Below are 16,374 nucleotides of genomic sequence, written 5' to 3' on the forward strand. Positions count from 1 at the left end.
ATTTATCTGAGATTGCTAGAGCTCTTCTTTGTCTATCATAAATAGTTTGGGTTGATGAATATGCCATGTTGCTTTTCTTATTAATTGAATTCCTTCACAAGTTCTCAATTCTCATTCACTTTATGATCTTTTGTTTCATAAATAACCAAATTATGATTTATTCATAACCTTTGCGTGTTTGTGCTATCCCTTTCTTGGTGATGCTCGTCTTGATAAGTTGTCTCCAAAATCCACTCAATGTATTTTTTAGGATATGCCCCGAATTATAGAGGTTGTCTTTGTTATGATCTGTGTACTTCAAAAGTTCATACAAGTTGAAATAGAACCCAACTTTACTTTGAGATCAAAATTCAATTGAGCCAAAGAGGAGATAAAAATTATGTAACTCCAATGATGTCGCTGAATCCATGCACCTGTTTCGCCATTGCCATGAAAAACCCTGTTGGTTTAGAACTCCTTCTTCATTAGCTTTTTGATATCTCCAATTTTTGAGAACTGTTTTTGCATTTTCAAGTTTTTCCAGCATCATTCAATCATGGGCACCATAACTTTTCTAACTCTACCAAGTATTATCAAAGATTAAATCAAATTCTTAATGAAACATCCAGGAATTAAAGAAAAAAAATGGTGATGGACCAAAATCAGTTGATGTATGCTTGAGCAGGACCACTAGTTTACTCATTTTTCTTCGGTCATCCCTGAGATAAGTGAACTTTCTCCCCCTAGATTGTGTTCGTGAAGCCCCACATCTTCAATGAATTTATTGAAATCCGATGCTACATAATGGCAAAATGTAGAATTGAATCTTTCTTTAGCGTATTGTACTGCATTGAAATCACCTAAAGAAATACAAACCACGAACATAGCCCGTTTGAGTTTAATTAATTCTTCCCATAACTTATGTAATGCCCGGAATACCAACACAATGACCAGAGTTGGCAATGAAATTACGAGATGAGGTATGAACTACAACACTGGTTTCTTGTATACCAATGAAATTTATTTTCTGTGTTTTTCTAAGCTTACGAACCCATACACTGTGATGATTTTGTTAAGATCATTCATGCCTTTACGAGGTAAAGATTTCCCAAACTTTGCGATTGTGTTCATTCACCTTATGAATGTAATTTCGAAATCTTACTCCTTGCATGGATCTTTCAAGTTCTTCAATATTTCTGACATCATAAATCCAAATATTGAGCCACTTTTGTCTTTTCTCCCTCGAATGTATATGCTCGTGTTGTTATCGTATGCCTTGAATTTCTCTGAGATTGAATATGTTGGTGCCTTCTGGGATATTGGTGACGTAGTGTGATGTAATTTCGGAATTTGGGTACCTGCTATGGGAGCATTTTTTGCATGGAGTGAGAGCCTTGACTTCTATGGTGAATATTAGTCTATCACCCATCATCGACAAACCAATATAGCAACCATAAAAACATCTATTGCCGATATACAAAACCTTTGTGGCAAAATCTTATTTGCAAAATCTATGTTGATTTTCACTTTGTAATTAATATATATATATATATATATATATATATATATATATATATATATATATATATAGGTTATGTTTGGCGTACTAGCTAAAAAGCTAGCTGATAGCTGAAAAGCTAGCTGTTAAATAAAAAAACTAACTAGTAGCTGAAAAACTAGTTAGTTGAAATATATAAAATTACATAAAAAGACATGTAAGAGTATGTGTTTTTATAATTAATTAAGGGGTGTATTTGAAAAATTTTTAAAAAGTTCCTAAAAAGCTAGTCTAAGTAGTTTTTCAAAAAGCTAGCTTATAAGCTACTTTTTGGCTAACCAAACACGACAATATAAAAAAGCTCGAAAAATAAGCTAGCTTATCAGCTAGCTGTGACGCGCCAAACACAGTTATAATAATCAAGGTTTTAAAAAGTGTTCGACATTAATTAGTCGGTAGACTAGGATTAATTCCTAGTTTCTGAGTTTAAGCAAAGAAAAGAATAGGAATGAAAAGAAACTAAGAATGAGAAAAAGGAAAGAAAAGAAAGAAAATAACATTTGTGTTTTGTGTTTTGTGTTTTTGAGTTGGAGAAAAGTGTAAGGAAAGTTAATCATTTTATTCTTTCTTTCAAAATCCTTTCAAATCGGAAGGAAAGTTAGGAGGAAAAGTGGTCCTTAAATTTCCCTCCACTTCCTTTTGTTAATGAAACTCGAAAAGACCAAATTTTTTTTAGTTTTTCTTATTTCCACTAATTTCATTTATTTTCTCTCGTTAAGTTGAACTCAGGAACGAGAAACAAGAGATTAATTGTTTAGGCGTGGATTAATCAGAACCCTTAGTTACTAATTCGTTGAATTTTAAAATACAACTGACTAATATCATACCAAAGCTCGTAAATATCATTGATATTATAATGAATAGGTTAATATGATTAATGCAGTACTAATCATTCTTCAAATAATTTCTATTGAGATAGAAGAATTTAAAAATTGTTATCATTGCATTGTTTGCTACTGCTCCGGTCATTGTATAGGTATGGATTAATCGCTAGACGTCTTCTAAACAGTCAGGGGTAATGCCAAAGGAATAATCGAAGATTAATCCGGACCTAGTCGGAATTTTTATAACACTAATAATAATTGCTCATATAAGACAACAAATAAATCAATAATTAGCAAAAAAAATGACGTTACTCAATAAGGTCGTAAATGAATTACAACTTTCTTGTTATGTTTTTAGAATTTTCCTTTTGGTAAATTAAATTAAGCTTGTTTCGGGCCAATTAGTTGTGAGTTACACAAACTTTTCTTAAACTGTTGAATGTTTACGATAAGTCTTAAATCCTTGTTTGCAAATGAAATTCTCATTTGTGATTATAGTCTTTTGTAGAATGCATTTGTCGTTCGCATTGCTCTGATTAGAACTTGTTCTTATCCAAAGATTAGTTTTTGGACTTGTACAAAGTATTTCTTATAAACGAAGGTAGCCCATATTGTAGTTTTCAGTGTATCTTGAAGCCCATAGTGAAATTAGGTGCAGCCCACTAGTTCTAAAATATGATAGTAGTTGGAGGCTTCGAGCCTCTTCGAGGAGGGGAGTTTGTACTTCGCAAGGGGAACAAAAAGACTTAGTTTTATTTATATTTTCACATAAAATACATATAAAATGTATTTTTTTTTGGTATTTTTTATATAGAATAGAATATGATATCAATACGATCAGATTGAATGATTACAAAATATAACTAATAGCAACAAAAAGACAAAAGATAACCGCAAAATTAAATTCTTAATTGATAATAAAAATAATTGTCTATCAAACAATAAAAAGGGAATACTTATATGGAGGATAATATAAGTTTCATTCTTTAACCTTAGAAGCTCATAATTGAGTAGGATGAGATCCTCAATCATTATCTAAATCAAATCTCAAAAAATAAAATTTACGAAGTTAATACAAAAACAACAAAACACATTTTTGAGGCCCTAAATAATCAAGCACGGCCGAAAAACACTACATGTCATAGTGAAGCAGTGTGTTCTCTTAGTCAACCCATTTTACATGTAAGTGAATTTCGTCTAATTCCGAACTATTGGATCATTTCAGCAGATTTGTCGTTGATGTCATTATACTTTCATTCCTACTAGTACTAACATAACAATGCTATGCATCACCCCTTGTACCACCTACATCAAAATATGTATAGTGAAACATTTTCTTATAAATAATAACAAAAGAATAACAAAAAAAATGCTATAGTATCTTAGAAAATGAGGAGTAAACTATGACATGCATTGTTCCTGTTAAGATTCATTTTTCTTAATAGAATGAACATACCCCCTCAATGTGCCCTTTGTACTATCTTGTAATATTTATTTCATGTTGGTACAATTATATTGTGTACCAAAGTATTTTTTATAATGGCATTTCAGTCCTTAGACTTAAATATATGAAGTATCATGGATATGACATTTGACTATAACTTGAAGGACTAAATATGTATGGTTCGACAACTTATCCATAGGTGGAATAATAAGAATTAAACACACATTTTAGAGAAACGTTATAGGTGGACATGGATCAATTTTCTTGTACATTTTAGTTTTCCTTATAACACAATGATTATGTGTATAATTATCAATTCATCTAGAAATCAATGTAGCACCTTTATGGGAAGTGAAAAGAATCAACATGGCATAATCTTCAACATGATTGAAGTTATGATTCTCTCCGATTAAGTGTTCTTTAATTGCCATAAGTGTTTTCATGTTTATGCATAAAATTGATGTTGTATCATACCTTAATTTCAGTATGTGGTATCAAAGTCGGGTCAATTGTGTGCCTTAAGTTTTGATATTTTTGGGTGAGTTGTGTGCCTTAAGTTCGATATTTATTCATTTGCTACATGGAACCTTAAATCCCCATTGTTTTCTTATGCCTTTAAATTATAATGGCAATAATAATTCAATCATGATTAAAAGGTACCACAAACAAAACAAATTCGTTTATTGTTTTTCTTTTGGAACCTGTGATTTCAATCGTACAAGGATTGATGTATCCTGGGTCAATTTTTCCTTAACTAGTAAAAAACCCGCCCGCGCTACGCTGCGGATTCGAATAAACTATGATTAGCATTCCAAAATTGACATAATCAGACAAACAAAAGCGTAAGTTAAATGTAAAATACTTTTTGACTTGTTCAAAAAAACATAACTATATAAACATTTTATTATTACCTTTAATCAAAGTAGGTTGCTTGTTTTGTTAAAATAGAATAGATGATAAATAACCAAAATAAAATAAAAATATAAGTACACTTCCTTCTCATGCATAAAATTATATAAGGCGACTACAATCCTAAAAATAATAAAGTACATTTCTTTTTCCAGAAATAAGATACCAACAAATACAAAACCAAAATAGTCCGTCTAGTTAAATTAATCTTGAAATAAGATGGAAAAAACAAAGGTTTACTTGTTGTCATGTCTAGTTAAATTAATCTTAAAATAAGGAAAAAAAACAAAGGTTTAATTGTTGTCGCCCACAAATTTTGTGGACACCATATCATCTTTAGTGCAACCCAAGATGCCCTTCAACCTCCCTAATAACAAACCCAAAAAATAATATTACAATTTTTCGACCATTATCTATGAAGAATTCAAGATATATAACATGAAATGAAATAAGTTTGCTTACTTTGTAGCAGCTTTGATCTCATAAAGTCATAAATTTCTCCAAAGTAACGGTCAAATCAATAGTTGGGATACGGAAAAGGAGTCGAAAGCAATAACATGAGGTTATGGCTAATATTTCATGAATATGACAAAGTAAAGGAGCATGTGTAACAACTATGAGAACAGAAAAGTTGCATTTTTAAATTTTTTTAGCAGGCCAAAATAAATACTTTTAATAGAAGTTAATTATAATTTAATTTTTTCATGACTGGAGGGCAGAATGGCTATATTTAATGTCTGCAATAAGATAGAAGCAAAATAGGTGGAATAAATGACTTTGAGATCTAACATCGGTTTTGACTTTTTTTTTTTTTTTTTTTTTTTTTTTTTTTTTTTTTGTATAAGTGCAGGAAACAATTTATTTAGAGTAATGGATTACCATAGAACATGGATAAAATGAGATCTTCATGTTTCTTGAAGAAATCACATCAAAACCAATTTTGGTGCTTATTTTAAGGTCCCACAAACCAAAGTAGATTTAAAAAATCAATTTATTTACCCTCAATCATTGCAACTTATAATCTGAAATCTGTTTGTAACTATTGTGACATGAAAACCCAAATGTCACACCTTCCCCGACCAATGACGGAAATGCCGAGTGGTGACTGTATTTACATAGATTACCCAAATCACAGAGTGCAAACTATAACTATCTATTAAATGAAACCCATCTACATTCGAGCCGATAGTCATTCCTTGATTTGATCCTTAGAAATGTCAACTTCATGTTGGTGAGTATACAAGTTTTGAGATAAACATATGATAAATTTTCTTTGAAAACTTTCTAGAAATATTTAGACATGATTATGACCATTTTACTTAAATTCCTAGTTTCCTATATTTTATTATATTATCTCTTATATTTTTTAGGATATCCTACTAATCCTACTTTATTATCTTTACATGAAGTTTTACCAATTCTAACTTACTATTTTTGTAGGATATTTACTGATCCTATATTATTATCCTTTAGGATATTTTATGAATCCTAACTCACTATCTTTGTAAGATATTTACCGATACTATCTTATTATCTTGTAGGATATTTTATCAATCCAACGTTAACTATCTTTGTATGATATTTACCGATCCTATCTTATTATCTTTTAGGATATTTTATCAAAACTAAGTTATTTTATCTACCACTCTAAGGCATCCCTCTTGGTAATCAGATCTCTAATGTGGTTTTAACATATTACCATGTGTCACACCCCCAAACCAGAACGGCTGAAATGTCCGGGGGCGGATGACGTCATGCTCAGTATCACAACAAATGTAGAATAGTAAAAAAAGCAACAACATCAATTTCATTAATATTAAAGTGTTTACATTGCATTCAAATCACATATGATTGAATCTAAAAGTAAGTAGCAAAAGAAAGACATGAAGCTACTATGCTCCATCTTCTGAATCCCTGCGCGTGTACCTGTCTACTAGTTTCCTGAGAATACAAGTGATTTTGAAAGTGTATCAACATTTAAGTTAGTGAGTTCATAAATATTTTGTTTTAGAAAGCATATTCTTTGTTCTTTGAAAACCTTAGTATGTTCCTCCAGAAAATCCAATATTTTCTAGTCTAATAAAAAAAATCTAATGTAAGAAAAATGTAACCTTTAAGTTCCTTTTACAATCACCTAGTAGATACAAGTTATATACAATACATATTGAACAGCCAGTCGATTGTGTGGTTCTGCCCTAAGCCCACAACCAAACAAGGAACAGGAAATGAAGCGGAATCCACACATTCCACTGTTTGTGGGATCTACATTGTATGTATCCCTGGCGTATACACTAGGTACTTACAGAGTTAACAGTGTTGGTCTTATTTTAGTGACATCTACATTGTACTTTGAAAGTAATGTAATACTGTTGCATTTGTATGCAATCTTTTGTGTATGTAATTAGTTAAACATTCTATCCAAAAAGTATGTTTTTGTACTAGAAAATAGACATGAGTGTCGAGGAGTATGTTGCAGTCCTTACCGAGAAAATGATGTTAGTTTCTGACCTGGTCCCTACTGAATTATCCAAGATAGAAAAGTTTGCTAATGGACTACCGATGGATTTTGGTCCAATAGTGAAATTAGCAACTACTTTTGAAGCAGCCATCTGAGTTGCCAATCTGTTGAAGACATGATCACAGGAAGAACCAACATACAGGCTGAAGTCAAGAAGAAGAGGATTAACGAAAGATCCTCACAACCCAAAAAATATGAGGTTCGAAACCTAGCCACAACGATAAGAAACCTAGGGATTACAATGAAGAAAAACGGTGTGACAGGTGTAGGAAGAAGCACTTTAGGAGATGGAACGAGGAAGTAACCTGCTATAAGTATGGAAAGGCTGGTCACTTTTCCAAAGATTATACATTCAAAAAAAGAATATGTTATGAATAGGGAGTTATGGGGCATGTTTTGAAAGATTGCCCAAAGAAAAACGAACCAACACGGTCATAATGTGTTGTCAAAGCCAAAGGCAAGAGCGTTCCACATGATCCATGATGAAGCGGAAACTGCTTCTCCGAAGTAAAATATATGAAGAAAATGTCTTAAATAGATAGTAATAACTCATTTAATTGAATATGATAGGCTTTAAATATGAATGTAATCATTATTAAAAGGTATAAAAAAATCTCTACTTTTGTTATATGTGTTGATTTGCTATATGATTTTATTGAATGATGACTTGGATGACTACATGACAATACCTGGGACGAGTATGAGCAGGTGTGAAAGATAATAAAGACCTATATTATCGGAAGAACAAGACTCATACTTAGATCAAGGAAAGTCACAAGGTGACTAAGTCTCTAACTGATTGAGATATTTTGTTTATTTCCATCATTACCTTTGTTTCAGAAATGACTACTAAGATAGATATTATTCCAACTTTAGTGGTCATAGAAAATCGAGTTTGAGTAATCTATGAAGAAAGTTTGATGTAGCGTCGGACTTTTGATTGAAGGAAATGAGAATTGAAGCTATCAAATGGAGTATCGCGATCATCATTAAGGATACGAAACTTGTAGATAGGAATGATACTTATCATGATGTGATTATATCACATTAGAACATGAAAGAAGGTATATTCCCTACTAGAGTCTGAATAAAAAATACCTTAGTCTAACCATTGCATCATATGATGAGAGATCATTAGAACGTGACTCGTCGATCTGTTGCGATAATCGAAGTAAAAAAACTTATCTTAGGTTAAGGAACTTGAGATTTCAGTGGAGATCGAATTTTGAAGGAAGAGCAGGTGCAAGATTTAGCACCGTCAACAGTTAAGAAGTTTAAGAGTTAGAAGCTCAATAGAAAAGACATAAGAGTTATGATTACTACGTAGGATGGAAACGTAATGTGTAGAGTCATCATACGAGCCTTTGTTTTGTTGATGATTCTGGGACGTAATCTTCTTAAGGGGAGATAATTGTAACACCCACAAATTCGGGCTGTAGCCAGTTAAGATATTGTAAGCCTTAAAAATGACTTTTTGATAGAAGATTATATAGGATAATAATCATAAACAAAGCTATATTAAATGTGACAAGGGTTATGTACATTTAACGCTGAAATCCGACTTCATACGAAGAAGTTATGCTTCTTCAAAGTTTTGCGATTAAACTAACATGAAAGTGTAGATGTCGTCGATAACTATGCGTAAGTATAAAGAAAGTAAAAAACAGAGCTCATATATGGAAGTTATGACCATCCGAAGATCTACGAGAAATCGCCTATGTTGATGACATGGCATCACAAGAGAGCGCCACATGGCATGGTCGGTGGTTGACTCTCCATCGACGATAAGGCAATGTGGCCCAAGGAGTGAGCTCTATGTGGCACCATGAAACGGTTACATATGGAAACCATCTAAAAGGGAGGATGTATCCAAAATAGATGATGACACGTGGCATAAAGCTATAGGAGCTAGTAAGACCATCATGCGTCACACACCTATAGGGTATGCATGATGCGCCCTTCTGTTCCTATAAATACCTTTTGATTTTTGCATTCATTTCATACCAAATTCCATCCACTTTCTCTTTGAGATATCATCCTTTCTTGAGTCCGATTTTATTACGGTTCCTAGGTGTATTTAGTAAGGTTTTGAAGCTTCGAGGTGTCCGACAAATATAAGTTTTTTTGTTTTGGGGTTCTATCTGCACAATTTCCCGGTATTTGCTAAAACTTTTGTAAGTTAATGCAGACTCTTTTTCTTTGATTGTAACTTATATTTATAGTCATAAGTCGTTATTATGAACCTATAAATACGATTTATCGGTAATTCCAAGTCATTATACTGATTGATCTACTTACAGGAAAGGTGCCTAGAATGGTTACGTTGGCTTGGTTGTTGGATTTCAGTAAAGCTATATGTTGAAATGGTCATGCCACCCAACTGTCCTGCCTATCTGGTCACTTTTCAAGTTGCAATAAGTGGTGCCTCGGAAAACACCAATGCCTTACTATCGGGATCCTACGATATCAAACACACACTAGTGAGTTTCTATGCCAAAATCTAACGCTAATATACTAAATTCTACATAAAGAGAAATGCCAAATTTCTTTAGTTCTAATATTGGTTTTATATCAATTGGTAACAATTTTTTTTGAAATTGTGAAATTTTATAACTCATGTGATTCAGACAATTTTGGATATTATTTTCCAGATTTTTGTAATATTATTTGAAGGTATTTTCACATATTTAAATGTGTTTCAAACTCTTAAAATCCAAAAATGTTATCAAACAGTTTCCAAAAATTTTAAAACTTTACATTTTCATTCCAAATATAGTAGAGGTCTACAAAAAAATTTTCCTTGAATTTTGGATGTGATTAGCTGTTTTTTTAAATTTTTTAAGCCTTCATATAAATATAAATTCGTGAAAAATAGCATTCATATGATAAAAATTCTCAAACTTTTTTGTAATACTGTTATTAAACATACTTAAGCTGGTAAAAGTATGAAAATGGATTTGTAAATAGTTTTACCTGATTTTATTATTTTTGTTCATTTTTTCTAACAAAAATGGAGATAAATAGAAAACAGTTTCCAAAATTATCCAAACTTTTTGTAATACTCTTATTAAACATATATAAGCTGGGAAAAATATGAAATGGATTTATAAAGAGTTTAACCCATTTTTATTATTTTTGCACATTTATTCAAACAAAAATTAAGATAAATAGAAAACAGTTTCCAAAATTACCGAAACTTTTTGTAAAAATGTTATTAAACATACTTAAGTTGGGAAAAATATGAAAGTTATTTTTCATTTAGTTTGGCTATTTTTATTTGTTTTATTTACTTAAATAATCATTAATTCGTGAATAATTATTAAACAATTAAGGTAAATTACCAAACTTTTTGTAAACTTTATATACAGTGTACATAATCTGGGAGTAATACCAAACATAATTTTATATACCGGAGTATGATTTTGTGGATTTAAGTGTATTTAATCTTAGGAAGATAGAAGAAAAATAGCATACAGAAGAGAAAAATCATACAACTTTTTAAGTAGCATCCTAATATGTTATAAGGTGTTTTGGTAAATTTTCATGAATTTTGGATTAGTAAAACTATTTTTCCCATTTTTAATCCATTATAAAAACAAAAATCATGGAAAAATAGATATGCATTATGAAAAATTCCCAAAATATTTTTCTAAGTAATCCACATGGGGTAGTATCTGCAAAAAATCATAGATAATCTTTTCACATTAGCTAAATCGGTTTTATGATTTATTGGATCTAAAGAAAAGGAAAATTAAAACTCCTACTAAACGGCAACAAAAATCGATTAAGCTTAACGACACGCCATTATTTCCGATAGGGGTTATCCACGAATTTCTCTATGATTTATAGACCTCATAAATATTTTAAATGATTTATGACCTTGTTTTTTTTATTGTAACAATTATAATAAATCAAAGAAATGAAAACAACTCTTGCGATTTTTCATATCCTCTTATTATCTTACTGGGATTCTGAGAAATTTTTGTTTTTAATAGAAAAGAATATTTAGATTTTTCTATGAATAAAATCCTTTACATGCAATATTCACAATGTACTTTCATCATCAAGCCCTTAAACTTGATGTTTATCTCATGCATCACGGTTTGAAGACCATGCATGAACATACTTTATTCATAGTGATATTTTTTAAGGAAAACTTAGGTGCATAAGGTGGATGAACCTTTAAAACTTCTAAAAATTTGTATTCTAGGGTTTGACGTAGGTTTAGGTCCTTGGATTTCACCATTAAACAACACGCATGTTGTTCTTGGGTTAAATCCTACCACCAACATCATCAAACTCGACATTCATGGCTATTCACATTAATGTTCATAAAGAATGGTGTAGAAGAAGAAGGAAGTGTAAGAAACTTGTAAAAATTTAAAGAAAAGTGAAGGATAATGACAGAGAGATTGAGGTATTTTACCTAGACTCCAATCTTGAGCTTCAAGAACACCCATGAATCTTCAAAATTTCAAGATTAAAGGTTGTTAATTACTATTTTTAGAGAGTGTTTTGAGAAAGAGAAATAGAGAGAGAGAGAGAGAGACAGAGAGACACACAGAGAGAGAGAAAGAGAGAGTCTTCTTGGAAGATGGAAGAAGTGGTGGAGTGAAGTGTAAGAGAAAATGAGTGAATACGTGGGTTTCCAAGTAAGATAGAGAGAGAGAGAGGGAGAGAGAGATGGACGAATTTCTTGGAGGGCGAGAGGGTTTTAAGAGGTTTTGACAACTTTAATTTGAATAAATATGGCCTCTTAATCATTTTTATAAAATCATCTTTAGTTTTTATAAAAAATCTTAGTGCATTAATAAGGTTTAATTGTATTTTTGTCTTATAAATTAAGGGTAATTGGTAATGACCTAAAATTTTATTTTCCTTGATTATATTTCCCTGAATTTAATTATTTTAAATTGATATTGTAAGTTTCATAATTGATTTCATATAACTTTTGAGGTTAAAGTTTCAAAAATTAGGTATTTTGGGTTTTTTTGGGTTTTTTTTTTTTTCCTGATTTTGGTAAACTTTGAATATCGAATAAATTGAATCTTTGAGATTTCAAATTATTTTTGTGTTTCCTAACTCTTATTCAAGTTAGAAATAATGTTTGTAATTTATTTTTATCGGCCTATTGGCATTCTATGAAGTTGTTCCGAGATTCAAGCAAATTTGATGAATGAAGTATACTAGTCCTAGTTTAAACTTTGAATTAAGTTTCTATGAGACTTTGACCTAATTTCTACTTCTAGGTCAAGTGAATGATGTGTGTACGTGACTCGTGAAAAGGTGTTCAAGTCAAGGAATGACCCGAATTTGAATAGTTGTCACAATTAAAGTAACTATAGAAATCACGTATCAATGTGAAATCTAAGTACACTATCCATTGTTTATAATTGTTTCCAAGTTTCTAGTAGGTTATAACTTAGCTTCTGGTTACTAACTCTAGTATTTTTCGTGCCTATATGTGCAACTAAGTTTATTCTAATTTGAACTATCTCAATTTGAAGGTTGTCACAGTCTCCCCCGGTTAAAAGAATTTTGTACTAAAATTCAATTCATGACGTATTCTATTAGAACTCAGCAGAATACAATTGTATTGTTGGAGAGGTGGTGACTTTGAGAGTTCTTTGATTATTTTGGGTTAATTCCTCAAGGGAAGAGAGAACTCTTTACCTATAATCAAATTAATGTTTCCCTAATTCGAATTCTATAATCTAGATTGTGGGAAATTAGGATAATGGAAATCATAACCCAACCATGGCGACCTAGTCGAAAAAGATTATCTAGTTAGATATTTTCTAACTTAAGAGAGCGATATAAGTTTTGTTGAAACACCAACTGCATTGAGTGTTAAGTCTGCATTGATCCTTAAGTCGCGTTCTAAATCAACACTAAGTGCAAATTTACCATCTAATAAAGAATATATTAGGGACAATTTGCTCACTTTCGGGTAGGCTATTAAGTCTGGAAAAGATATATTCCAAAATAAAAAGGGGGTAGCACGAATGAAAGATAATCAATCGAGGGTATGTTCCTAATGATACGTGCTAAGGGTAGGTAACAAAGTTTTGGTACATCTCAAATGTAAAGACTATTTAAGTGTCGTCTACAAAATAAATTACGAAATGGCCAAGGATTTCCGAAGCTATATTTACTGCTACTGTTACTCTTGCTACAATGATACCATATTTGAAGAAAAAATATTTAGCAAGTCATTATTGCAAATGGAGGCGATGAAAGTTTATGTCACACCCTAAAACCATGAACGGCAGAAACGATCTAGGGCGGAGGACGTCATGTTCAGTATCACAACAATGCAAAGTAGTAAACAAGTAACAACATCATCCATTGCATTAATAATATAATTTCATACAAGTGTGTTCTGTCAAGTTGTATAGACACCAAAAATACATATCAAAATAAAAGACGAGTCTTGAACGAGCTCCATCTTCTCAAACCTGGCACATGTACCTGTCTACTAGTGACCTAAGAATACAAGTTATTTTGAAAGAGAGTATCAGCTTTAAAGCTGGTGAGATCATAAGTATATTAGCGTCGGTATTTGTATGAAAGTATTTGTAAGATGTTTTGAACTCTCCTAGAAAACCCTATGTTTCCTACTAAAAGTAGCCTTCTACCAAGGCATCTAGTATATGTGTGTGTCTCTTGTAAGAGTGTGTATTTTCCCAAGTCCGACTATCATTAATCAAAAATATAGTTTTTGCATTACCGTGCATCGTGTGAATGTTCACGAAGTGAATGTAATGGCAAAAATAATATAGTACTGTAGTATTGTAATACGTAACTGCTGCTGTACTAACTACCTTAAACCAATTGTAATTTAAAGTAACATGTGATCGGCCTGTATCCTGCTACCGACTCTAGTAAAACGATGATGTAAGACGCCGTAAGAAATGACATTTGGCACCCGTAGACTTGTAAGTCCCAGTATAGCGAGCAGCAAGGTGTAGGATAGTCAATCCAGTATAGATCTATATGCAAGCTCATACGCTACCCAATTAAGGAGATTCTGGATACAAAAACGGTCATGGTAGGTAGTGCCATGCCCCGTTTAGTGGCTCACATAACTGCATGAATGTATATGTAATGTATGTGCTAGCTGTATTGTGTGTTTTTTCTCTCTCTAGCCTATATGTATTGTTATGTTCTGTGTGTACTAGCTGTATTGTATGTTCTCTCTCTATCTAGCAAGTATTGATATGTACTGTGTGTACTAGTTGTATTGTATGCTCTCTCTATCTAGCAAGTATTGACTCATGAATGAACTGACTCCTTGTATGATTCATTGTTCTAGGAATAGTATTAGTAACTTCCTAAACTACGCCAATCGTAGTTTACTAGTAATATGACTTGTACGTATGAATGTATACCCTTGCTACCCAAGGGTATTGAATTGACTGATAACACTTTTATGTCTATATATGTGTACATAATATATAACTAATATTTAGACAACCTTCGGACGACTAACCGATGCCCTAAAGCCACATCCAAACAAGGAAAAGGAGGTAAAGTGAGCTAGCCTTCCTAAGTCCTTTAAACATTTCTTATATAACTATACATACATAGACATGCATTTGACAATATAAAAGTATAAAAAGAGTTTAAGTAAATGTATTTGACAACAGAAGAGTTTGTAAAATAGTTTGAAGCAAAACAGTTTGAAAAGTAAGAAAACCACTTGTTTGGTAGTTATTAATCACATGTGATTGATATAATAACTATAATTGTTCAACATGTATTCCCCCACATAAAAGCATTTAAAAACATTTAAAAGGTCAATTTAAGGGGTATGAAGTCACCTGTAGTGAGTGGTATGGATGAACTGATGAAACATGATTGCTAGGTGTCATGTGAAGACTTGAGCACACACAAGGATCCTATTTAATATATAATGACACATATATGTATCCAATTAGTCTTAAAACAACTAATCAAGAAAGATAAGACATCCTAGGACATACTAAACACCTTATATAAGTGTTATAGGTCCCAAAGATTGCATCTAAGCGTTGTAGGACATTGCTATTGAGTTTAGGGTTCAAAGGAAACCCCTAATATGAGTTTACGGTTTTGTGACCATCACTCATTGAGTTTACGGTCGTAAACTCATGCTTTCTTGACCATGAGTTGTTTTGAAGCTCTACAAGTCCTTAGAAGCATTTCCACTTGAAGTATAAGCCTATGGAAGGGATTAGGGCACCATTTCACTCCTAATTGGAGTTTACGGTCCTTGGACCATTTCCCCTTGGGTTTATGGTTGTAAACCCCTATGGTTTATGGTATTTTGATGTGTTCAATCCCTTAACTCATCAAGGAATGGATCTATGTAAGTTTCCAAGGCTTAGGAGGGACTAGGGCACACTTTGGCACCCTTTTAGGGTTTACGGTTCAAGAACATCTTAAACCGTAAACTCCTTGTTCTTGGTGTTTCTTGGGTGTTTTCTTGATGTTTAGAAGTGTAACAAGCCTTAAGATACTCTAGGATAGAACTACTTACAAGATAGAGGCTTGAAAAAGTGCTAAAAGTCCAAGAACACTAGTCTGTGTTCTTGGTGAAACTTGAAGATCTAACCTTTTGGAATGATTTCATGGATGAAAGTGTGTTAGATCACTAGATTAAGTAATATATCAACTCAATAAGGCTAGAAACACTTATAAGTTGAAGATCTAGGAGGAAAAGTCGGATGCTACTTGAGAGGATTTGAGTTCTAACTTTGCAATGGTGAAAAGTGTGAAAAATGGCTAAGTGCCATATATATAGTCACTAGGGTTTACGGTCCAAATACCATTTGGGCCGTAAACTCCAAAATTTTGAAGTTTTTGGAACTCTATTGTTGTACAATAAACCCTAGGTTATCCTCTCTCCTGAAATCTCCCGAAGTACTAACTTAAAAAGACTCAAACTTAATCCAAAAGGCTTGAAAGTTAGCAGAAACCGTTCTGACTTCTATTGAATTGAAATTTTGTACATAATAGAAATTTCGGGTGGTCACAGTTTATGATAAATTATATCACATTGTGTCGATAGCATTTTGAGTGTTTAGAAATGATAATTACTTTCACTATTATCTAAATGTGTGATAATATCAAGAAAATAAAGATACATGTGTGGCAATAA

The sequence above is a fragment of the Lactuca sativa genome, chromosome 7 (genome assembly GCF_002870075.4).
Source record: "Lactuca sativa cultivar Salinas chromosome 7, Lsat_Salinas_v11, whole genome shotgun sequence".
Classification (NCBI taxonomy): domain Eukaryota; kingdom Viridiplantae; phylum Streptophyta; class Magnoliopsida; order Asterales; family Asteraceae; genus Lactuca; species Lactuca sativa.